At 43.7% G+C, this 26,120-nt stretch overlaps 2 protein-coding genes and 1 long non-coding RNA gene across 6 annotated transcripts in view; 1 reads left to right on the forward strand and 2 right to left on the reverse strand.

Moving 5' to 3' along the window:
- The window catches only part of LOC310688492 (uncharacterized protein), a 193,396-nt gene that overhangs the window by 99,934 nt on the left and 67,342 nt on the right, over window positions 1–26,120 (reverse strand). The window lies entirely within an intron of this gene.
- The window catches only part of SEMA4D (semaphorin 4D), a 118,348-nt gene that overhangs the window by 79,969 nt on the left and 12,259 nt on the right, over window positions 1–26,120 (reverse strand). For 2 of the 3 annotated variants that reach the window (XM_083464836.1, XM_083464837.1), the window contains exon 2: window positions 16,753–16,796. The exons of the other annotated variant lie outside the window; for it this stretch is intronic. The gene's annotated coding sequence lies outside the window, so the exon portion shown is untranslated. The remainder of the gene's footprint in view (window positions 1–16,752; window positions 16,797–26,120) is intronic. 3 annotated transcript variants of the gene reach the window in all.
- LOC310688506 overlaps window positions 1–26,120 on the forward strand; it is a 486,265-nt gene that overhangs the window by 61,761 nt on the left and 398,384 nt on the right. The window lies entirely within an intron of this gene.

Here is a 26,120-nt window from a genome sequence, read left to right on the forward strand (position 1 = left end):
AGGTATCAGTGTATTTTCTACAATGATTGCTAGCAGCTCGCCAGAGTTTCAGGCAGGGTTTCTCAAAAGTCCTACCTGGAGGCGCCCAGGAATTGATCCTGACACCTTCTGCATGCAAAGCAGATGCTCTACTATTGACCTACAGCCCTTCCTCACTGGAGACTCTCTGCTTGATGCCATGGTATGGGACCTCCTTCCAGCACCATATAGTATTGTTTCATCACAAAACTCTAAAACATTTTGTTAGAAGACTGGGAGAGGGAAAATGTAGCTGGTCAATTGATATAACTACGCAATGATAGTGAAAACAGGAGACATCCACTGTAGACATCTAGGCAGGTCCTAGATCTTCCTGCAAGAACTATCATTCTCTAAAGTCTTCTCCCAAAATGGAGACCACTGTAGGCTTTTGCTAAAAGATCTGGCAGGCCTTTAAAGGCTCCTTTAAAGGTGATCTGCACTATCCCCCTTGGCCAGGGCTGCCAGAAGAAACCGCTACACCAGCAGTGAAGCAAGTCCCACATGCAACACAACGATATGCAGCATTTTGCCACCATTGCGACTCAACCCAGTGTGTTGCAAAAGCAGAGCATCACCACATGTTTAAATCTTGGGCCAGTCACTGTCTCTTAGTCCAACCTAACTCACAGGATTGTTTTCAGGATATATGGGGAGGGGGAAATTAAGTTTCTTGGAGGAAAAGCGGGATATAAATGTATGTATGTATGTATAAAATAAATATATAAATCCTTTAGAATGCATTATTAGGGTTCTAAACATTTGACCATTTTAGCTATGGAAAAGAGGGTTGTTGTTTTTAAGTATTTTCTTCTCCATAGTTCAAATATACAGTCCAACCTATTGCAAATTATAAGTTATTAAGGGACACAAAACACATTTCTTGGCATAAAGAGGACTCGCTTTAACCGGTATTTTCCCACCTTCTGACGTAAATGACAAGCTTAAGTTCATTCTGGCATTGTTTTCCTATTTGATTAGCCATGCTAATTATGTCTCTGACTTTCTTTCTTTTTTGCCAGAATCATGAAACAATGGCAGACGTTTTAGAGAGTAAGAAGAAGCATTGTCTCAGCCTTGCATACGCCAACAGAAAAAGTTGTGTGGCCCTGTAATTACTTTCAGAGAATTCCTATGCAATCCTACTACGCACATCCAACGATACTCACATGAAGTTAGTGGGAAAGGATCACCTCACACAAATATCAGCCAAGCACATTTCAAAAGGGCTGGTCAGATGTTTCCACTCTGAAGATAAATTTAATGTGCTGATGTTGTTGTTTAGTCGTGTCCCGACTCTTTGTGACCCCATGGACCAGAGCACGCCAGGCACTTCTGTCCTCCACTGCCTCCCGCAGTTTGATCAAACTCATGCTGGTAGCTTCAAGAACACCACCCAACCATCTCATCCTCTGTCGTCCCCTTCTCCTTGTGCCCTCCCATCTTTCCCAACATCAGGGTCTTTTCCAGGGAGTCTTCTCTTCTCATGAGGTGGCCAAAATATTGGAGCCTCAGCTTCACGATCTGTCCTTCCAGTGAGCACTCAGGGCTGATTTCCTTAAGAATGGATAGGTTTGATCTTCTTGCAGTCCATGGGACTCTCAAGAGTCTCCTCCAGCACCATAATTCAAAAGCATCAATTCTTCGGCGATCAGCCTTCTGTATGGTCCAGCTCTCACTTCCATACATCACTACTGGGAAAACCATAGCTTTTACTATACAGACCTTTGTTGGCAAGGTGATGTCTCTACTTTTTAATGTGCTGATACCTGCAGTAAATGTCAGCAAGACACTTAACCACACCTATCGTTTAACTTCATAGCAACGTATGAGTGTGAATGGATTCCCCTGACCTCTGCAATATGTTCCCAAACTGAAAGGAAAGGCAGGTCGTTGTGTAAGGGAAATGTGGTGCCGGTTGCCATCTTACAGTGTAAATGTGGCAAATGCGATGAGGCCAAGACTTGCCACCAATAAGTCCCTTGCTCCCTGCAAACAATAGGTATACAAACCTGCACCATTCTTTGCGGGAAACAACCAAACAGTTCTTACCTTTAAGAACCCTGTGGAACCCAAGAGCTGTTATATAACTGAAAGCTTACTCAGATCCAATTCCTGTGGCCCGCAGGGCACAGCAAGACGTTCAACGCTACTGGATGTTACCAGCGGTGACAAGTAGCTTAATTCTGCCCCATTTACAACCTGCACCACACATGGGGTGCAATGTGAGAATGCGCTCAACGATGAATGTGGAAAAGCCTCTAGCCCAGGCGGCACATAAAAGCCATGCCACACTATCTCATCCACAGTGGGAAAGTGCGCCAAACCCCACACTGAACTAGAAACCTCTGAAAATCAAGCAAGGGAGGAAGAACAAGAAACCAGTACACTGGTACCTTGGTTCTCAAACTTAATCTGTTCCGGAAGCCCATTCCAAAACCAAAGCATTCCAAAACCAAGGTGCGCTTTCCCATAGAAAGTAATGCAAAAAGGATTAACCCGTTGCAGACTTTTAAAAACAGCAATTTAACATGATTTTTACTACCTCATGAGACCACTGATCCATAAAATGAAAGCAATAAACAATGTACTGCAGTCACACAATCAATCAATCAGTAGCTGAACTGGGTTCCACACAGTCACAAAAACAAAACAAAAAAGAGCCGCAAAAACACAAAGTAAATAGCAAAAACAGACAGACCTCAGAGTAACACACAAAACACAAGTGCGGCACTCAAATCGGAAGCATAACATTCAAAACGGAGCGTATGCGGCTTCCAAAAAAAGTTCGCAAACTGGAGCACTTGCTTCCGGGTTTGCAGTGTTTGGGCTCCAAGTTGTTTGAGTACCAAGATGTTTGAGAAACCAAGGTACCACTGTACAGTGGTACCTCGGGTTACGTACGCTTCAGGTTACAGACTCCGCTAACCCAGAAATATTACCTCAGGTTAAGAACTTTGCTTCAGGATGAGAACAGAAATCGTGCTCCGGCAGCAGCGGGAGGCCCCATTAGCTAAAGTGGTGCTTCAGGTTAAGAACAGTTTCAGGTTAAGAACAGACCTCCGGAACGAATTAAGTACTTAACCCGAGGTACCGCTGTATAGGATCACACAAAATGCCTGCTAGTTTAAGAGAAGCCATCTGCAGGCACTTACACAGGTCTGAGCTTCTCATGTACAATCCTAAACAGAGTCACACCTATCTGCTAGACCAGGGATGGGGAACCCGAGGCATTCCATATGCTATTGAGAGGGAAAGTCCAATGGTCAGGAATGCTGAGAGTCTATGGTAGCATCTGGACAGCCATCTGTTCCCCATTCCAGCACTAAACCCTTTTCCTTGGAAATAATCACAATTAACGTGCACAGGACTGTAGTGCCAATCAGTGTTATTTAAGAATGCACAAAGGGGACTTTCTGGATCACATTTTAACTGCAGCGCAATACATTTCTATATCTACTAACTTAATTTAAGGTTTTCTGGAGAGTGCCAGCTTTACATGAGATTAATCCCATAGCTTTACCATAAAGAATAATCATTTCGCAAGTAAGATGAATAATATAAGCTTTTCAGCAACAAAACTGCTGAGTATTAATTCCTATTGTTCAACAACAGCAGTAAATGGGAATATGACTAAACAAAGAAATGCCACTAGGATCTTAGAAATCCACTCCATATGAAATTAAGAACGCTGATCATGACCTTTTAAAATCCGTACGGGGAGAGGACAGCTGATGCCAGCAGGCTGACAGATAATTAGATTAAAAGGTTGCAAATTAAAAACAGACAAGTTCAACCTAGAGGGAAATTACACATTTTTAAAAACTGTTGAAAACCACTCTCCATTAGAACAGCAGGTCAGAGCAGCATGAGTTGAAGCTTTAAAGTGCTAGCTTCAGAAATTACTGACTGGAAAATTATAAAGGCTCTGTTGCAACAGAGTGTCAGTTAAAAGGGGATGTCAGCCTCAGATAAATATTAGAGCACCCCTTCTTTGTCTTCCATCTTGTACAAGTTACTGTACAGTTTAACGCCCTCCCCCTCTGCCATTAAAAATCCACATTTCCTTCAGATTCTGGAAGGGATCTGGGCAAGGGTTTTTGCTCCCCCCCCTTTTTTGATGGTTTTGGTGTTAAATGACCAATCGCCTCTGGCCCCCACACTCCCTCTGTCCCCACCCAGCACACAGATTCGCTCACCAAATTCCCATTTACCACAAACCAACATTTGTCCTTACATTCAAATGAGCAAATGAGTTTGCGATCACCCTCTAAGGCAGAACTGCAAGCACCATTAAAAAAAAACCATGGTTTGGCATTCCGGTAGGGATGGACCACAGTTTAATAATAATTCAGGGCAAAGGAGCTAAACTTTCAGGGAGGAAAGGGTGTTGAAGGAACGTGTGAGCCCAGAGCTTTCTAACGTAACTTCAATTTATAGTCTGGTTTTATATGCATCACAAGCTTACATGGGATATGATCCAACATTAGCGCACTGCCAGGTATCTTTAGAAAGGGAAATTATTTTCTTTTCAACACTGGTAATGCATTGCAAAGGAATCCCTCCCACACTAAAATTGTGAGAAGCAAAGGCAACGGTGATAAGAATAGGAATGTGACGGTAATATTTGTCACGCGTGAACATTACAAAGAAGCCTGAAGATGGCATGTGCCTTAATATGTAGAAGATTCCATTGTCAAGGTACGCTGTAAACTCTGCAGAGCTTCAGAAAGGTGACTTGGTCTCAGTTATGCACCCTCTGGTAACCTCCAGGTTAGACTACTACAATATGATACATGCAGTACTGCCTTGGAGACGTTGGTAATCTAGAAACTGCATTCAATACTAACAGGGACTGACAGGGACTGCATGCTATGACCTGTAAAATGTAAACTGCATTGCTTTCAAAGTGCTGCTTTTGATGTTGAAAGCCCTTCACAGCCTAGGACCAGGACAACTGAAGAACCACTTTTCTCCATACAGTCGTACCTTGGAAGTCGAACAGAATCCATTCCAGAAATCCGTTTGACTTCCAAAATGTTCAGAAACCAAAGTGCGGCTTCTGATTGGATGCAGGAAGCTCCTGCGCCCAATCGGAAGCTGCGGAAGCCCTGTCAGACGTTTGGCTTCCAAAGGAACCTTCGAAAACACAAACACTTCCAGGTTTCGATCGCTCGGGAGCTGATTTAGGTATGACTGTATATACTTCCCTTCCATTAATATATTCTTTTCCTGCAGCTTTTCCTGCTGTCCAAGGCAAAGTTATATAATAATAATAATAATAATAATAATAATAATAATAATAATAATAATAATAATAATAATTTATTATTTATATCTCGCCCATCTGGCTGAGTTTCCCCAGCCACTCTGGGCAGCTCCCAATCAGTGTTAAAAACAGTACAGCGTTACATATTAAAAACTTCCCTGAAAAGGAAAGTTAGTGGCTACCCTGAGATGTGAGGGCCTTCTCAGTGGTAGCACCCCAGTGAGGTTCATCTAGCACCTGCTTTATTGCCCTCAGCATCAGGCAAATACATTATTTTAGATGCAATGTTAATACTGCTACTTATGCTGCTGTTTTTATTTAGCGCATTACAACTTTGTTTCTCCCCATTCACATTTCTGCTGTTTTGATCCTTCTGTAAACTACGCTAGACATACACTATCACAAATAAGATTTTTAAGGGGAATTCAACATCATGCAAGGTGATCGATAGCACATGCAACAATATCCCCATATTCCTCCTCCTGTTCCATAGATTTCCCCAGCCCCTCAAGCCAAATTCAGGGTGGGGTGTGCAGGGGCTTGTGGCACAAGCAGAAACTGACAGAACTCACTAGCTGAATCCCAGCCTTTCTTACACATTTCTGAACATGACTTTTCCTCCATTTGTCTCATTTTGATCCCAAACTTTCAGCCAAAGAGCTCAAGGGAAAATATAAAGTTCCCATTCAGATAAGTGTTGCAGCAAGGGGCAGTAATTGAAGAACACAAAGGCAGATTTACATTTTTATTACAAAATTACCGGTAGTAATAGTGCACCTATGTGTTTTCCTTTACATCTGCACAAGTAAAAGTACTAGAGAGACATACTACTACTTTCCATGTGAGTTGATTACTCAAGAGGTGTAACACGGATTATACCGGCTCCAAAGGCCGCTTAATGAACTTCAGAAGCCTGACAAGTCTTTGTGTGAAATCAGCCAGAGACTATTTGCAGCATATAGTTTGTACTTGTTTTGCAAATAAAATAAAAAAACTGGAGGGAGAAGGCAGAGACATTATTTTACTCTCTATAAAAACCTCTTAGCGGCAAAGCAATAGCTGAATGCTTTTGCTTTAGAAGCAAATCCATTTGGCTCACACCATCTATTCTTTCTCTTTCAGTGCCAATGTTCTCACAGGAAGGCTGAAAGTCTAACAGGAAAAGCATGCAAGTAATAGGAAGAAAAATGTTTGTATGTTTCACACCAATTTACATCCTGCCTTTCCACAAAAAGAGCACTCATGGCAGAGTTTGTCCCTATAAATGGCCTAACTCGGAGTGCATTCCCGTCCTATTTGCATTGATGGCACTTAAAAGCAACTTCCTTTTAAGTGAGCTACGCTATTCAGACCCTCTTTATTTCCAAGGAAAGCAGGCAACAGCAGCCCCACGCTGACATTTATTTCCCCAACAACAAGTCTTCTCATATTTTAATTCCAAGAACTCCTCAAGAACCACTCATGCAAGCTTCCTCAAAACAGCCCCCCAAGAAGAGGTGGGGAACTGTATTTCTCTCTAAGGTCACCTACTTCAAGGGTAACCTGTCATTATGGTAGTGCATGGGCCAGAATCACAACAAATTTTTTCCACCCTCTCCTTGCCCTGCTCTTGCCCGAGGCCTCCCCTTTTTGCCCTTGCAGAAAGCTTCCCTCCGCCTCCTACAGTCCTTCTGTTTCGGCTCTCCTTGAAGCCACTTCCCTTCCTCAGTTTCCCCCAGACACATGAGATTCGGCTGATGGCCACGTGCAACTCTTGGTCCACAGATTGCCCAACTCTGCTCCGAATGCAAGCTTCTCAAGTTTCCCAGGCCTAAGAGGAAAGCCTTGATGGCCAGTCAAAACTACTTGCAGTCCGAACAGAGAGACGTCAGCAGGAGAAGTGATAAAGGCATCACAGAGCCACACCAGTCTTAAAGGTAAAGGTAAAGGTACCCCTGCCTGTACGGGCCAGTCTTGCCAGACTCTAGGGTTGTGCGCTCATCTCACTCTAGAGGCCGGGAGCCAGCGCTGTCCGCAGACACTTCCGGGTCATGTGGCCAGCGTGACAAGCTGCATCTGGCGAGCCAGCGCAGCACACGGAACGCTGTTTACCTTCCCGCTATAAAGCGGTCCCTATTTATCTACTTGCACCCGGAGGTGCTTTTGAACTGCTAGGTTGGCAGGCGCTGGGACTGAACAACAGGAGCGCACCCCGCCACGGGGATTCAAACCGCCGACCATGCGATTGGCAAGTCCTAGGCGCTGAGGTTTTACCCACAGCACCACCCGCGTCCCACACCAGTCTTAGGCAACATTAAATACGGTACTTTCATCCATGTGCCCTGCACAAATTCATTGCACTGATGCGAGATTTCAGGGCGCAGTGCAAGGAGCTGTGACCTCAACCTGGAAGCGGATCGTGGCACCAGATACTGTACATAACACCTGTGAAGACTTCCAGTGGTGCCCTTCATTCCAGCAGGTGTGTCCTGCTGGAAACAGAAAAGGGCTTTCCCCTTGGCCTGCCTGTATATCCACTCAGTTGCCAAGTGCTTTTGTGACATCACAAGAAACCCACAGCCAATGGCAACAGCTGAGGAGGCATCATCTTCATTGCTTTGAGCTTCACAATGGCGGATGGACCTATCAGTGATTGTGTGCTTGTTTATTCAGGAAGCGGGTGGAGCTCTGGTCTAAACCACTGAGCCTCTTGGGCTTGCCGATCAGAAAGTCAGTGGTTCGAATCCCTGCGACGGAGTGAGCTCCTGCCAACCTAGCAGTTCGAAAGCACACCAGGGCAACAAGATAAATAGGTACCACTGCGGCAGAAAGATAAATGGTGTTTCCGTGTGCTCTGATTTCTGTCACGGTGTTCCATTGTGCTACTGTTAGGTCCATCATGAGATGTCCACCAGCTTCCAACCACAGACACCAGCAGCCTTCAAGCAAGCAAACCTGCCTTATTTTCGCTCCTTAGTATCCCACTGCCAGAGGATTGCCTCCTTCCATTCACCAGTTTGCCTCCTCCAAGTGGAAGAAACCTGGGCAGTGCTGAATGTCACATCCATTGCCAAGTGTGTCCTCTTGGAAACAGAAAAGGGCTTTCCCCTTGTCCTGCCTTTATATCCACTCAGTTGCCAAGTGCTTTTGTGACATCACAAGAAAAGCACAGCCAATGGCAACAGCTGGGGAGGCATCATCTTCATTGCTTTGAGCCTCACAATGGCAGGTGGACCTATCAGTGATGGTGTGCTTATTTATTCGGGCCATGGGTGGTGCTATGGTCCAAACCACTGAGCCTCTTGGCCTGCAGATCAGAAGGTCAGTGGTTTGAATCCCCATGAGAAGGTGAGCTCCTGTTGCTCAGTCTCAGCTCCTGCCAACCTAGCAGTTCGCAAGCACGCCAGTGCAAGTAGATAAACAGGTACCACTGCAGCAGGAAGGTAAATGGTGTTTCCGTGCACTCTGACTTCCATCATGATGTCCCGTTGCGCCAAAAGCGGTTTAGTCATGCTGACCACATGACCCAGAAAGCTCTCTGTGGACAAACACCGACTCCCTCGGCCTGAAAGCAAGAAGAATGCCGCAACCCCAGTCACCTTTGACTGGACTTAATCGTCCAGTGGTTGTTTACCTTTTTTACCCAGGACCAGCAGGACACAGCTGACTCCCCATGGTAAGCACAAAGTTGTTGGGCTGGTTTTCTCTGCAATTTTGTGTCACGCACGTCCCTTCCATGGCAGCCATTTTTTGACTGGTGCCTCCAGAACTCTTATCAAAATTCAAAATGTGCCCATTCATCCAAAAAGGAAGGCAACCCCTGATGTTTGGCCTCAGCCAATGCCTGCTAGAATCAAGTTATTAAAACCAATATTTAACATCCTGATTCCCAGCATGGAATGGAACTACAAGTCAATTGTGGGGTGGGGGTGGGGGGGCGCGGGTCACGGCTACGTTACTGGAAAGCAGAACCAGTAAGATCAAATGGGATTTTGCTTCCAAATAAACCCATTGGGTTGAGTTCCTTGTTCCTGGCTTGGAAAAATATCTCAGGAGGCCAGTGTTAATTTAGTCACTGATTTTAACAAAATTCTCTTGGCTTTCTAAGGAGAAGCTAAACAAAATGCAATCCAGATCTTAGCTGCTTCCTCGCCTGCACTGATGGAAGCCGTGATCGGACGACAACGTGAGCAGTATTTTACAAGTCATTTTCATAACCAAAGCCAGCATGTACTATTGGATCTTGCTCTGGCATGCTGTGCTTTACAAGCCCATCTGGTCCTGTTTAAACCAAATGACAGAATAACCCCCCCCCCCCAAGTTTGGGGATTCTTTCAAAGGGGAATCATTACTTTCACAGTGCTTCTTGGGAGCATTATTTGATATAGACTGAAGCAACACAGGCGTCGTGGGATGAACAATGGCTACTCTGTCTACATAATAAAATGCCCAGTGCGCAAGCTGTCTGGCCCATTTAGACTGCTGAAAATATTATTATTTTTCCCCCTGGGTGGAAGAATTAAATTTACATTTTTCTCCCTGACTTACAGGACGCTTAGAAAATCCAACAAGTGAAAAATATTTAAGGGCCACTACTGCTAGTAACTGTCACAATTTATTGCTGTTTCTACCATCATGGTCATATCAACCACAAAAAATATATATAAATACACTAATCCAATATTAAAGAACAGAATCAACCCAAGTACATCTTTAGATTAAAATGTACCTCAACCTTTGGGCAGCCACTGCAAATCTTGCAGCTCGCAACTGATAGCAGAAACGTCAACGGATATCTATTAACAGAAAAGGGTTTTGCCGCTGTCCCAGGGTTTTCTTTTGTGTGTATATTTAGGGGTTTTTTACCTCCTGGCTGATAAGATACATAGCTTCTGTTCGATTCCTCCCCCCAATATTTGTATATTTTTGTTGTTTTCACAAACTATATAAGCCAAAAATAAGTCAGAAAGACTTAAGGGGCGGTCCCTTTGCTCACACTGGAATCCCCTATGACTCACTCAGCCAGCTCGCAGGTAAGGACAGCTTATCCCATTTTTAGCATACGGTGGGAGGCTAAAAATTGCGGCTCACTTTCAGAGCTGAATCTGAACCTAGGACACTCATCTCATCATCCAACTCTACAGCAGACTCATTGTATGAATTTGGGTGTTTGCTTCTAACATGGAATTAAACTCCATATTGGGGGGGAAATATCCACACTTTTCTCTGTGCAGGTGAACTTTACACAGAAGTGTAAAGCACCCTAGCTTCCCTACAAAGCCACATATAGCAACTTAAACATTCTTCTAAAATGATGTACATTGTGGGTAGGCAAACTAAGGCCCAGGGGCCGGATCTGGCCCAAATGCCTTCTAAATCCGGCCCGCCGACGGTCCAGGAATCAGTGTGTTTTTACATGCGTAGAATGTGTCCTTTTATTTAAAATGCATCTCTGGGTTATTTGTGATGCCTGCCTGGTGTTTTTACATGAGTAGAATGTGTGCTTTTATTTAAAACGCATCTCTGGGTTATTTGTGGGGCATAGGAATTTGTTCTTCTTTTTTCAAAATATAGTCCGGCCCCCCACAAGGTCTGAGGGACAGTGGACCGGGCCCATGCTGAAAAAGTTTGCAGACCCCTGATGTACATGCTCAATATTTTCCGGAAGAGATTAATCCTGTCTTTGCACCCCATTTGTTGAAGAAAAAAGTATTGCAATGGGAAAGGTAACAAGGTGTTATGTTTGTTTTCTCTAACAAGGTGCTCCCATATCTATAAATCATCACCCCAGCACAACTGCTATAACTCAAATTCTAAGGACTTTCAAAAGGATTATAAAATGTCTGCGACTCCAAAGGATTAGGTCACATGCTGAAGCCTGCAGTTTTCAACTATATTCATGGCTTTCAGGCAGAAAGATGGAACAGCTGCATGACGCATTTATCACGAGAGACAGGGATTCGTTTAAAATTGCTTGGGGGCAGGATGTTGGGGTGAAAATCAACTTCTCTCTATTCACAAAACTATGAGCTATCAAGCAGACTGCATGCCCAGAGGCATTACAAACCCTCAGGATACCAGCCTCTTATATCAAAACAATTCATCCCTTTGGACAGGTAATATTGTGTGACTAAGCAATACAATAAAGGACAGAGACATTTGCTTTCACCGTGAAGCAGACAGGAAAATGACTTATTTCCTGTTAGTCCCCCTTACTCATATCTCCCTTGTAATGCTACTGTTGCAAGGCACCTGAGCAAAAAACAAAACACAAATTCTGAACTAAGGGGTGTACCTTGCTCACCTTCTGCACAGATGGTTCATAATTCACAAATGCATCGCTTCCATGTTTTGCCCTATTTTACCCCTCCACCCAAGATTCTTTTCATAGCCCCGGTTAGAGTATGTGCATATTAAACAAGGGGACGCGGGTGGCGCTGTGCTCTAAACCATTGAGCCTCTTGAGTTTGCCAATCGGAAGGTCGGCAGTTCGAATCCCCGCGACGGGGTGAGCTCCTGTTGCTCTGTCACAGCTCCTGCCAACCTAGCAGTTCAAAAGCACACCAGCGCAAGTAGATAAATAGATACTTCCGCGGCGGAAAGGTAAACGGCATTTCTGTGCGCTCTGGCTTCTGTCACAGTGTTCCATTGCACCAGAAGTGATTTAGTCATGCTGGTCACATGACCCGGAAAGCTGTCGGTGGCCAAACGCCGGCTCCCTCGGCCTGAAAAGCGAGATGAGTGACGCAACCCCATAGTCGCCTTTAACTGGACTTAACCATCCAGGGGTCCTTCTTCTTCTTATCATCATCATCATCATTAAACAAGTTAATACGTAGAGGCAGAAGTAGGATCACAACCACTGGACCCCAACCTTTCCACATTTTCAGCAGAAGGCATAAAATGAATTACAGTCATACCTCGGGTTACAGACGCTTCAGGTTGCATTTTTTAGGGTTATGGATGCACCGAAACCAGGAAGTACCGTAATGGGTTACTTCCGTTATTTGGCGGTCGCATATGTGCAGAAGCGATAAATCACGCTTTGCGCATGCGCAGAAGCGCCGAATCGCAACCTGTGCGTACGCAGATGCAGCGCTGCGGGTTGCGAACGTGCCTGCCGCATGGATCACATTCGCAACTCGAGCATCCATTGTATAGGAGTGTGTGCTCTCAGTACACCTGAGAATGCAGATTCCAAACAAGAGCCTCTGCACATATAGCTGTATGTCCCCAGAGCCCTCTCACACCTTCTACTGAACAAGTGGTTGTCAGGACCAGCAGGCAAGAACTCACTCCCCTGCCTACAAGCTTTCAATACATGTACGAAGTGAACAGGGCTTGCATTGCCTACTGCCTAATGATCACACAAATACAGTGGTGCCTCGCAAGACGAAATTAATTTGTTCCGCGAGTTTTTTCGTCTTGCGGGTTTTTTTGTCTTGCGAAGGACGGTGTCGGAAAAGTTTTGGAAAAGCTTCAAAAATCACCAAAGTCTTCAAAAACCTCAAAAAAGGCTACCACACCATGTGCTATGAGTTGCTCCTTGAAGTCAAGTCGCAACTGTATTAACGGTTTTAAGAAAAAGGAAACAAACTTGCAAGACGTTTCCGTCTTGCAAAGCAAGCCCATAGGGAAAATTGTCTTGCGAAGCAGCTCAAAAAACCAAAAACCCTTTCGTTTTGTGAGTTTTCCGTCTTGCGAGGCATTCGTCTTGCGAGGTACCACTGTATTAGTGAGCCACAGTTGAGCCCGAATACCTTGACCTAATCAAATATAGTCCACCAAAGAGCTAAGTATTCCAGTTTTTAACTGGCATACAGGTGAATCTAGATTCTGCACAAGGACTGGGGAGTGCATGTGTCACAAACGGCGGCTCTTCTTCTTCTTTTTTGTCATTTGCACTAACAGCCAATGTCACATACCCAAAGAAGATCCCAAATGTCTTAACTGAATTAGAGTCAGGTTGGATTGATTTAAAATCAAGTTGAGGGCTGCTAGGGCTTCCTAAGGAAATCTGCAAGTGTAGGGGAAGTCACACACATACAAATGCCACTGATCAAGACAGAATTTAAGTTAATGAAGCTTTCTTCATCACGGCATCTCCGAATAACATTCTGCCTGCCATGTAGCTGTTAAAATGTACAGAGCTTTATTTTTTTTAAAGGACACCACACTTAGATCATAGGAAGTCACAGTGTTTCCAGAAACAAAATTATGCAGAATGGTGGATTGTATTTCTGAAAACGGTTTTCGTTACAATACTCTATTTGCCTCATCCTCAAAGGATGACGTTTTATTTTTCTAAGTAGTTCTACCTGTGCGGTTAGTATCATCGCTGTGCAGGCTTAGCCCTGCTGCTAGAGATACATTTCAACAAGCCACATATAAACGAAGGTGTACTAAAATTAACAGGCTTAAAAATAGAAAGGCTCGCACTGGTTACTCAGTGTGCGCCTGCAAGCTCTGCATGAGCTGCCACATAAACCAGTAGAAACACTTCCCACAGACCCACAGGATAGAAGACTTGCTACTCAAAGCTTGCTACACAGGCTGCAAACGGAGGGGACGGATTGACAGTCCTTAATAACAATAATTGCCTAATAGTGGGATAGAACCTAAAAAGCTTTCACGTGTTCCTATAAACCTTCCTCTATTAAAAAAACAACAACCCATTTATGTCCTGATACATGGAAAAAAGTGGTTTATGATTAAGATTTTATTTATTATGGTTTTCACATCTTTTTTCCGTTTTGGATTAGAGCAGGGGTCAGCAAACCTTTTCAGCCATGGGCCGGTCCACTGTCCCTCAGACCATGTGGGGGGCCGGACTATATTTTTTTGGGGGTGGGGGAATGAACGAATTCCTATGCCCCACAAATAACCCAGAGATAAATTTTAAACAAAAGCACATATTCTACTCGTGTAAAAACACCAGGCAGGCCCCACAAATAACCCAGAGCTGCATTTTCAATAAAAGGACACACTCTACTCATGTAAAACCACGCTGATTCCTGGACCGTCCGTGGGCCAGATTGAGAAGGCGATTCGGCCGGATCTGGTCCCTGGACCTTAGTTTGCCTACCCCTGGATTAGAGACATCATCTGACAATTTATTTGTTTTTTTAATGCCATTGCATTTTTGGGAGAAGTCCTATTCTCAAGTTCTGCCAGCTGAAGGGCTCTTAGGTCCTACAGCAGGGATGGGAAAACCTTGTTCTGGCTTGCAGAATAAACATGGCCCTCCAGGAATCCCAATTTTGTGTGTGGGGCTGCTGGTTGCTTCTATGTTCCAACAAGGTGAGCTCCTGCCCCACAACTGACGGCTGGGTGGGAGAACATGTTCAAATCTCCTTCAGCTACTACTCCTTTACACCTCCATGCTTGGAAGGATAGAATCACAGAGTTGGCAGGGACCCCCAAAGGTCATCAAGCAGAAAGGAGAAGCATTGGGGGGAGGCTTTTGAAGGTGTACCTTCTCAAGGCTTTCAAAATCCCCCCCCCCGTGTCTCTTCTTCAACCCACTGCTAATGGGTGGGAACATGCCTTCCACTCCAACACCTCCCTTCCACCCCCTCCTTTGAATGTTTGAAGGCCAAGTACATGTGCGAAAGCCCTGCTGTTCCAGGATGTTTGCCTGGAACCAGGGAACGTCTGCTTTTAAAAAAGCAGGGAGAGTTCCACTGGACTAGGGCTCCTCCTGTGGCTTCTGTCCACGTGACACTTAGGTAAAGGTAAAGGGACCCCTGGCCAATGTTACATGTGCTGTGATGCAAGTACAGTGGTACCTCACGTTACATACGCTTCAAGTTACAGACTCCGCAAACACAGAAATAGTACCTCAGGTTAAGAACTTTGCTTCAGGATGAGCACAGAAATTGTGCGGTGGTGGCGCGGCAGCAGCGGGAGGCCCCATTAGCTAAAGTGGTACCTCAGGTTAAGAACAGTTTCAGGTTAAGAACGGACTTCCAGAACGAATTAAGTTCTTAACCCGAGGTACCACTGTAGGCCTGTTAGGAGCATGTCCCAATTGCTACAAATCACTAGCTGCCTCTGCATGTGGATTGTGTGTGAATTGTAGTGGTTCTTCCAGGGATGTTGAAGGCATATCTATTGTTTTCTACACTGGCACACTTTCAAACTGCTAGGTTGGCAGGAGCTGGGACAGAGAAAACAGGAGGTCACCCCATGATGGGGATTTAAACCGCCACCCTTCTGATCGGCAAGCCCAAGAGGCTCAGTGGTTTAGACCACAGCGCCACCCGTGTCCCTACGCTTATCTATGGACCCAGCATAATGCAAGTACAGGATTGCTCAGTTCAAACCCTCCCTCTAGTCACAGTTTGTGGCTCCTCAACACAGACTAGTTTACACTGACACAGATTCTTCAATGCTTTACTGAATAAAAAGGAAGATAAGATCACTGACGAATGAAGGATAAAAACACTAGGAAGGAAACACCTACTTTTTAAAAATGTATGCAGACCAAGTAACAAACACATCTTAACCTGTTTCTGAAGAATCTAAACCCAGCTGTTTTGCAAGACTTTTGTTTTTTTTGGCCGTATCCATGTAATAGGCACGTTTTTCATGCTTGAGCAGACCGTGAAAACCTATGCATGTTTACTTATAAGTAAGCCCCACTGTGTTCAATGAGGCTCCTCCCAGGTAAGTGTGTATGGGATTACAAGTTTGTTAAAACTAATGCTTTTTTTGTTTTGTTTTGTTTTGTTTACTGTAGTTCAAGAGCGCAAAGAAAGTCACACAGGGACTCTTAAATGTGCTGGAATGCACTGAACCTTGTATCCTTGATTTGCATATGGCTGCCTGCTTCCAAAGCCTCATTCGGTTCTTCAGAAAAAGGAACAGATTCTTGAAATCGCTCTGCTCAAACAGAATTACGCAAATAACCAATGCCTTCAGTTTCTCGTACAGTAAGAAACTGCAGGGTCTCACACTATTGTTTACACAGTCTGAAGCAAAAAAACGCCTTCCGTGGTTCTAGGCAACGGCGAGAGATTTGCTGTCAAGTGGAAAGTCCTTTGAGAGAAGAATGACAGCATTCTAAAGCCAGCCGCATTTTTAAATCCCGTGCAGCCTAAACTGGATTTGAGATCAATATTACTTTCTTTAAAACAAAACAAAGCCAACGCTGGGAAAGGAAGGGGGAAACACACAGTGAAACCGTAAGGGCAACAGCACTTTGCTTCCGCTTTTCATATTATTACGCAAGATCTGGTGAACCATCAATAATTTTAAAAGTAAATACAATAAGTGTATGCTCACTGGGTCTTGCCAATCCAAAGTATATTTTTAACTGGTGGCAGGCCTCGTGGAGTTCAAAGGGCATTTCTTACAAGTGACCGTATCTAGGATAATCCTATGCTCTCTCTTTTTCTAACTCGGAAGTACCGGTAAGTCTCATTGAGTTCTGCGCAGAAGTAAGTGTACCTAAGATTGCAGGAAGTAACCATAAAACTACTCACCGTGAAGATCAGAGAGTGGTTTATTAAGGGGACTCGCTGTATTCCTGTAGGGAAGGGAATAAAGAGTTTAATTGGTCTTCATTCTGTCAGTTTCTCGTCGTCCCCCCTCCCAGGAACTATATCACAATTACACTCTTTCTGGCTGAAAATGACTCCTTGGGACTCCCACTGGAAGTAGTCAATGTCAGTCCCTAATCACTGGCAGGGAAGGTGATTTCACCTTTTCCCTTGGGGAAGGATCCTGGCTCCGTGACATGGAACTACCGTGTCTAGAATGCAAATGAATCCTTAACATTGTTTTCACCTCCAGGAAGGGAAATCAGCAATGCAACAAGCAACTGCTCACCATTTTAAGCTAGTTATCAAGGATTGCCAGAAATCCATGCTAATATATGCAAGTTCATACTCGATTACAGAGTGAGAAAGAAATGCGATGCAACAAAATGTGATGTGCCCCACCTGGTAAATATATTGCCATGTATGCAGGATTTGTATAAGAGTCTAAACCATGGATGACATGTAAACAATATTAAAATACAGGAAAACGTTTAATGTACACAGAATTTAATACATATACAGAACAAAAAATAGTTTCTAAGTACTTGGAAAGCAGCACAGAAAATGCATTTTAAATTGTTAAGTCCCAGTACCAATTTTTAGGTGTGACCTATATGCAGAACTGAATATTTCAGATGAGTAGGAGCCGGGTAAGATTTCTGGGCAATCAGTTAATTAAAGCAAGTTATAGTCTAAACAGCAAATACCCTTCAATTAATGCAGTATTTGTGAACTGATGTCCAGATAGGGCAAACTACTGCAAACTGAATTCACTTTATGAAGAGAAATTATGTGGGAACTCCAGCAGGAATGGGTAACATCAGCATCAGTGTTATGTAACAGCATCAGTGTTCCGGCTACGAGTCTAATTTCTCCCAAAATCTTCCTCTGCTGATTTTTATTTCAGATACAGTGGTACCTTGTTTTGCGACCAGGATCCGTTCCGGAGCCCCAGCTGCTAGCTGAAAAGGATGCAGGGCAAAGCACATTGTCTGCACACGCACATGGATCGGTTTGCGCTTCCGCGCATGCGTGAAGAGCAATTTAGCACTTCCGCGCATGCGGCAAATGCGGAAGTAACCCGTTCCAGTACTTCCGGGTTTGCCGCGGATGTTTGCCGGAATGGACGCTAGACGAGTCGGACATTCACGGAGGTATTATGGTATATCTGTTCAATTACTTGTGAAGCTGATCTGATGTGCCGAAAATAATTTACTTAATTCTTAGAAATACTTAAGAGCACCCATGAGTATTAGACTGGAATTGCTTATTAAAAGTCATGAAAATTATTTTTCCCACAATTAAATGATGAGGAAATTGAAAAACAACCCGATTGTACTCAATAATTCCAGGTTTATGAACTGCAAAGAACCGCCATGATCAGAAAAACAGGGATTGAATAGAAAAAGATGCCTTGCTCCTCCAGCACAACAGCGTTGTTCTTAAGCTGTCCCATGAGAAACCATATCTAAACATTTCCTCCTATTATCCTGTTAAAGTAGGAAAAATAAATGCAAAATCTGGATGATGCAGACACTTGTTTCACTGGCAAACATCCACTAACAGTAAATGTGCAGAACAAGGAAACACCTCATAAAAAACGATCAATGACCACAAATGAGAACTGGAAGACACAAACAAAGATGAGCAAATATACTTCCAGTATGGCATGGCTGGGCTTGAGAGAAGACATATGACTGGGCCAAATCTGTGAAAGCGACTAGAAACAATTTCTCCTAAATTTGACAACAGACTAGAAAGGGCTTTCATTGTACAGTGGTATCTTGGTTTTCAAACTTAATCCGTTCTGGAAGTCCATTCCAAAACTAAAGCGTTCCAAAACCAAGGTGAGCTTTTCCATAGAAAGTACAGTGGTACCTCGGGTTAAGTACTTAATATGTTCCGGAGGTCCGTACTTAACCTGAAACTGTTCTTAACCTGAAGCACCACTTTAGCTAATGGGGCCTCCTGCTGCCGCTGCACGATTTCTGTTCTCATCCTGAAGCAAAGTTCTTAACCTGAAGCACTATTTCTGGGTTAGTGGAGTCTGTAACCTGAAGCGTATGTAATCTGAGGTACCACTGTAAATGTATATTTCAACATCTTTTTCATCTCATTATAGATCATTTCCCAGTTTTTCACTTTCAGGAGACACCTTTCTTTGGGGCGGGCGAGGCAGCTCAAAGAACGAGAGACGGTGGCGGCGGCTGCCCTGGAGGACTCCCAAGGAGAGGGGAGAGGAGTGGAGGTTGAGGGAACACTGCACAAGGGAGGGTGTTCGAAAAGGGGCGAGGGGTTGCCAGTTCTGCAGGCAAAGGTTGACATAACTGAGCTCCTGAGCAGGTGCACCCGCGCTCTAATAGGCAGCTGTATCTGCCAAGTGCATTAAAGCAAAAGCGCAATAAAACAACAACAACAACAACAACAACAACAACAACAACAATAAGGGACGCGGGTGGTGCTGTGGGTTAAACCACAGAGCCTAGGACTTGCCGATCAGAAGGTCGGTGGTTCGAATCCCCGCGACGGGGTGAACTCCCGTTGCTCAGTCCCTGCTCCTGCCAACCTAGCAGTTCGAAAGCACGTCAAAGTGCAAGTAAATAAATAGGTACCGCTTCGGCGGGAAGGTAAACGGCGTTTCCGTGCGCTGCTCTGGTTTGCCAGAAGCGGCTTAGTCATGCTGGCCACATGACCCGGAAGCTGTATGCTGGCTCCCTTGGCCAATAAAGCGAGATGAGCGCCACAACCCCCGAGTCGGCCACGACTGGACCTAATGGTCAGGGGTCCCTTTACCTAATAATAATAATTTATTATTTATACCCCGCCCATATGGCTGGGTTTCCCCAGCCACTCTGGGCAGCTTCCAACAAAACACCAAAATACAATAGCCTATTAAACATTAAAAGCTTCCCTAAACAGGGCTGCCTTCAGATGTCTTCTAAAAGTTTGGTAGTTATTTTTCTCTTTGACATCTGGTGGGCGGGTGCCACTGCCAAGAAGGCCCTCTGCCTGGTTCCCTGTAACTCGGCCTCTCGCAGCGAGGGAACCGCCAGAAGGCCCTTCGGCGCTGGACCTCAGTGTCCGGGCAGAACGATGGAGGTGGAGACGCTCCTTCAGGTTTACTACTGAAAGGACAGACAGGGAATACTACTGAGGGGACGCTCCTTCAGGCATACTTGCCATTAGATTATCTCTCTTCCACACTATAGCCAACCGTTTACACTCCTCCTCTCCTCTAGCCCTCTGGAGCTACTACACCCATCATCCAAAATAGGATTCTGAACGCTCAAATTTCAGGCTTTCAGTTTAGTTGTTTTGTCTGCCTGCCAGGGGGCTAAGCGGAGCATTAAGGTCAAAGTCCAGAGGCTCTATAATGAAGATTTAAGTAGAATTAATGACATATGATATGTACATACCGTGGGTTTGCTCCTGGAAACATGAAAATGAGTAATTTAATTTCAAGGAGGACTGCTGTTAGTTACATTAAGGAAAGCAAATGTACACATCTCTTCCTTCCTCTCCCCATCTTACATTTAATGTATGCCCTGAAAAACCTGTTACATTTTCACGGCATGTTTCACGACTGGAACAAGGACAGTAGAGCACAGGATCAAATCACTTAAGACGCATAGTACAAGGGTGGGGTCACATTCTGAGTCTGAGGGCCGAATTCTCTCTGGGCAAGCTTCCAAGGGCCACATGGGCTGGGACAGAGACAGTGGATGGAGCAACAAAGGTAAACTTCACCTCTGTAGGGTAGTTTCTATGGGGGTGGATAAAAATCAATAATTTTAAAAATAAATAAATAAATAAAAATTTAAATCGGATTTTAAAAATAAAATACTTTTGGAGGAAACATCTTTCTAAAGATAGTTTTCTATTTAAGTTACATTATGTGTACTAAAACTCAGTCTAAGTTTTTTTTTAAAAAAATGTTACACATCCATTATTGTTACACATCAGTAAACATGGATACATATGCTATGAAGTTATTGTTTTAGTGAAATAAATTGCTTAAATTGTTATTAAGGAACTGGTTGTTTTACTCCGTCCAACAAAGTACAGCAGAAAAGTTGTCCAAATATAAACAGTTAACTTATGAAACCTCACTGTAATTTCATAATTATCGGTCTACGTATATCTAACAGTATAACCAAATCAGTAATTTTTGATATAACTGAAAAAACTACTCTGAAAAAATTATTATTCCAAAAACGAAACCTTAATCCGGTTGTATTAAGATGATACCAGCAAGAATGAGTCTTTCTGTAAAAAAGAAAGAAAGAAAAAGATTTAAATCAAGTCTTGCCGACTAGTGATTTAAATCGTGATTTAAATCAAATCCACCCTGGTAGAGAAAGTAGACAGAGCCACAAATGTAAACTTCACCTCTGTAGCCTAGTTTCCATGTATAGAAGCAAGAGGCATCTAAGGACACATTCCAGCCAGGCAAGAACACTTGGGCAGAGAAGTGCAGCTGGCAAGAAGCCTGTCTTGGAAAGAGTTATGGGGGTCAGAAAACAGAGGCCTGGGGGCTCCCCCACTGCGACGTAGCCAAAGGGGACAATTCGACACCATGCTCTTCTGAACGTTCCATCACAGCCAGTGCCAGATTTACGTATAAGCTAAACAAGCTATAGCTTAGGGCCTCACTCTCTTGGAGGGCCCCAAAAATTTTTAAAGGGATAAAATCTGGATGCCCATTTCCAAAATATAAGATAAAAGAAACAAATAAAATAAAACCTACATACAGCAACAGTGTTTTGTTTTGTTTTAGTTACAGATAGGTAGCCGTGTTGGTCTGCCATAGTCAAAATAAAAAATTCCTTCCAGTAGCACCTTAAAGACCAACTAAGTTAGTTCTTGGTATGAGCTTTCGTGTGCATGCACACTTCTTCAGATACACTTCACACTTATCTGAAGAAGTGTGCGTGCACACGAAAGCTCATACCAAGAACTAACTTAGTTGGTCTTTAAGGTGCTACTGGAAGGAATTTTTTATTTTGTTTTGTTTTGTGTTGTGTAGCCTCCTACGATGTAAGTAATGGGCCCTGCCTGCTAGCCTGCTCCCTAAAATATCACTGGTTTGCTTGTTTCTATATACAGTGGTACCTCGGGTTAAGTACTTAATTCGTTCCAGAGGTCCGTTCTTAACCTGAAGCACCACTTTAGCTAATGGGGCCTCCTGCTGCCGCTGCGCTGCCGGAGCACGATTTCTGTCCTCATCCTGAGGCAAAGTTCTTAACCAGAGGTACTATTTCTGGGTTAGCGGAGTCTGTAACCTGAAGCGTATGTAACTCAAGGTACCAATGTACAGTGTGCCTACATTCTGCACGGACTGGTTGCATGGCAACATGGGCAAATGGCTTTCAATACCTATTAGGTCCATAAATTACTATATAGCAGGGACGTCCGACTCCCAATAGACTGTGATCTACTCACAGTATCAGAAAACTGGCAATGATATACCCATTGTCATTGGACAGGCCAAAGTTGTGGAGCTTTCCTTTAGGAAGTCAGAGTTGCTGGGTGTTCCGAATGCATGCGCCGAAAGAGGACGCTCTGGGCATAAATAGGTCCCTCAAACCGTTTGGACTGCGTTCCATTGGCCAGATTGCACCCAGCTTCGAGGGACCTACCAATCGGGTGTTGTGGCTGACCAATTGTACCCACCCACAACACAGGGTGTCGGTTGTCCAGGTCTCACCGCAATACGTTCCCTCTTTAAGGGAGGACCCGATTTGCACACCTGGAGGGAACTGAATGGGCATCTTAGAGCAACCTGTCTGAACAGCCTCGTGACTCATGGCAGCAACGTCTTGCACAGCCAAGGCTCCTCAAGAGATTAAGAGCTGCTCTTTACACAGGGTCTTCTTCATTCACCACCAAGCCGGGCTTCTGCAATGAGCTTGACTTACAGTAGGCTTCATGGTGCAGCGGAGAGCAAATGGTGCTGAAATCTCTGTGCAAAAATACAACAGAAGAGGCAAAAGTAGTCTTGAAGGCCTGAGCAGCCCCTACTTTGACCCTATGTTTGTTTTGCTATACACACCTGTGAACCAGCTCCTAAGTCCCAAACAAAATACTTTGCATTTCTTTGTAGATTGCTTCGGGCTGCCTCGAGCTTATGTTTTTAAAAATAATAAATAAACAAAAACCAAATTGCTTTGTGCAAAACAACGTGCCCATGGCAATAACTTGTTTCATAGTTTTCTGAAAAGCATTTTTTTTAAGACAGTGATACCTCGGGTTAAGAACTTAATTTGTTCCAGAGGTCCATTCTTAACCTGAAACTGTTCTTAACCTGAAGCACCACTTTAGCTAATGGGGCCTCCTGCTGCCACCATGCTGCCGGAGCACGATTTCTGTTCTCATCCTGAAGCAAAGTTCTTAACCCGAGGTACTATTTCTGGGTTAGCAGAGTCTGTAACCTGAAGCGTCTGTAACCTGAAGCGTATGTAACCCGAGGTACCACTGTAAATAAAACACTTAAAATAACTGGCGTTCTATTGCATGTGAGACAGCGAAGGAACTGGACTGAGCCCCTTTGCCAGAGGGATGTGAAGCTCATAAAAAGAGCAATTAAACAACAGAAGGCAGAACTCACTGCCTTTTGAAGGTTGTTTGCACCCCACACCCACTTCCTGTAGAAAGTTTGATAGCTGAGGAAGTGTTAGAAAAAGTCTCAGAGGAGCGGCTTAAAATGTCTATTTACTGAAAGCTTGGTTTTTTTAAGAAAAAAAAAAGCAAGGGAAAGTGTTAGGCAAACCAATCCTTTCCTTGATAAACCACACACAGAAAAAAAAGGTAGAGGTTAGAGGTGCCAGCTAAAAAAACCCCCAGACAATACAGCTCTGCTCTTTTGTCTTTAATAGGTTATCTAAACTATAGCTTGATTTGCATGATTCTAATCTGTATGATTCATTATATGCAAGTCTATCAGATTGAGGCCATCAGGGTGCTTGTAGCTATAAGACGTGTATGTTTCTGTAGTTATAAATTTAAAATTACAGCCTGCCTTTCAGCCTTAAGACAAACCGCAAGTCAGGTTGCAAAAACTGCCTATTCACTTTGGCCTATTTGAGGCACTGATAAGATTTTAACTATGAAATAATAATAATAATAATAATAATTTATTTATACCCCCCCATCTGGGCGGCTTCCAACAAGAGATTAAAAATACATTAAAACATCAGTCATTAAAAACTTCTCTAAACAGGGCTGCCTTCAGATTTCTTCTAAAAGTCAGTTATTTATTTCCTTGACCTCTGATGGGAGGGCATTTCACAGGGCGGGCGCCACCACCAAGAAGGCCCTCTGCCTACTTCCCTGTAACTTCACTTCTCGTAGTGAGGGAACCACCAGAAGGCCCTCAGAGCTGGACCTCAGTGTCTGGGCTGAACGATGGGGGTGGAGACGCTCCTTCAGGTTTACTACTGAAAGGACAAAGAGGGAATACTACTGAGAAGGAGTGCAGGAGAATTTAAGACTAAGATACCCTTACAGTGTCTCTGCAGTACGGATGGGGAAGCTGTTCCTGCCTGCTCATGATGCTGCTAGACTGCAACTCTCATCATCCCCAACTACTGACCATGCCAACGGAGCTGATGGCAGTTGTAGTTGAACATCATGGCTGCAGGTTTCCCATCCCTGCCCTGTGGGAAATCTAGGAGCTGTAAGTAGCATACTATATGTAGGTAGTTTGTGCTACCTACAGCCAAGCAGTGTTAGAAACTCGGATATATATACAATTTGAGCGCTGGGGAAAACTGGGGAAGGTAGATCTGAAATTTACAGAATGTTCTCTCTTGAAAGAAAATTATATGAAAATGATGTACAGGTGGTATATCACACCAGCACAAATAGCAAAAATGTACAAAACCGGGTAACATGTTGGAAATGTAAAGAAAAAGAAGCTACTTTTTAATCATATGTGGTGGGCATGTAGAGAAGTTTTTTTAAAAATGGGAAATGATATATAATGAATTGAAAAAAATGTTTAAAATGACTTTTGTAAAAAAACCCAGAAGCATTCTTATTAGGGATTGTAGGACAAGACCTGCCAAGAAAAATAAAGAAGTTATTTATGTATGCTACAACAGCAGCAAGAGCCTTGCTAGCACAAGGATGGAAGAATGAGAAAATTCCAACGAAAGAACAATGGCAAGAAAAATTGATGAACTATGTGGAATTGGCTAAACTGACATACAAACTGCATGATAAGGACAACTGTGACTTCAAGGAAGAATGGGAACTTTTTACAAAATACCTAAAAAGACAACAAAATGATCTGGACTCCTTGGCAGGTTTTGAATAAACATCCACAAATTTGTTAGTTGAACATATGATAGACAAGGCAAGGATATGTATAATTTTATAACATGCAGAAAACAATATGTGTAAAGAAACCGGGGGGGAGAGGGAGGGGGCGGGAAAAGGGGGGGAAATAATTGATTATTTGGACTGATAATCTGTTATGTTGAATTGTTTAATAAAAATATTAAAAAAGAAAAAAGAAACTCGGATATATAAGCTAGGGGCCAAATGGCTCCTTAAACTAGGGTTGCAGTCGCCAAAATGGAATGTCTAGTTGCCATTTTGAAGCCAGACGGCTTGAAAGTCATATTTTTTCAACACAACTTTTGGTTTCCTGAAATTCGTTCTGATTGTGATGAATTAATGTGGGTAGAATTCTACTGGGTATGTTGTTAGTGTGTGAAAACAGGAAAGATCCAAGGATCTCCAGCTCCAGATGGTAGAGACGTTATGGCGCCCAGGCACCTTCATCTGGTTGCAAGTGGGCGACAGCTGGGTGCAAAATGTGCCCGATAAATTTTGAACCCTGCAGTCAAGCATCTTACAAATGCCAATCTATAGTTGGCGCAAGTTTGATATTTGACAACTATTGGATTAGGAGTATGTTAGCTGTGGGCAAAGGCCAATTTTTCAATACAGCAAAACAACGCAACAAGTATGGGTAGAAAATCCTAGCAGGGTGTGATATTCCTGACATCAGCTATTCTTTGTGTGTGTTTAAAAAGAAAGGAGGGCAGCAGCGGGAATGAATTTAATTCTGAATTTTTTAAGGTACTGATTGCTACCCATAGTGCTCAACACAATATGGCCACAGCAACAACAAAACCTGGAACTACATAAAATGTTCGGTTTTCCAACAGCGTGCGTCATTTTACTATGCTGCCTATTTTGTGCCAGAGAATGTCACAGTATGGAGATACACTGGTATAGATCATGGGTAGGCAAACTAAGGCCCAGGGACCGGATCCAGGCCAATCGCCGTCTAAATCCAGTCG

The sequence above is a fragment of the Podarcis liolepis genome, assembly GCF_965112155.1.
Source record: "Podarcis liolepis genome assembly, chromosome: 11".
In the NCBI taxonomy this organism is placed as follows: Eukaryota; Metazoa; Chordata; class Lepidosauria; order Squamata; family Lacertidae; genus Podarcis; species Podarcis liolepis.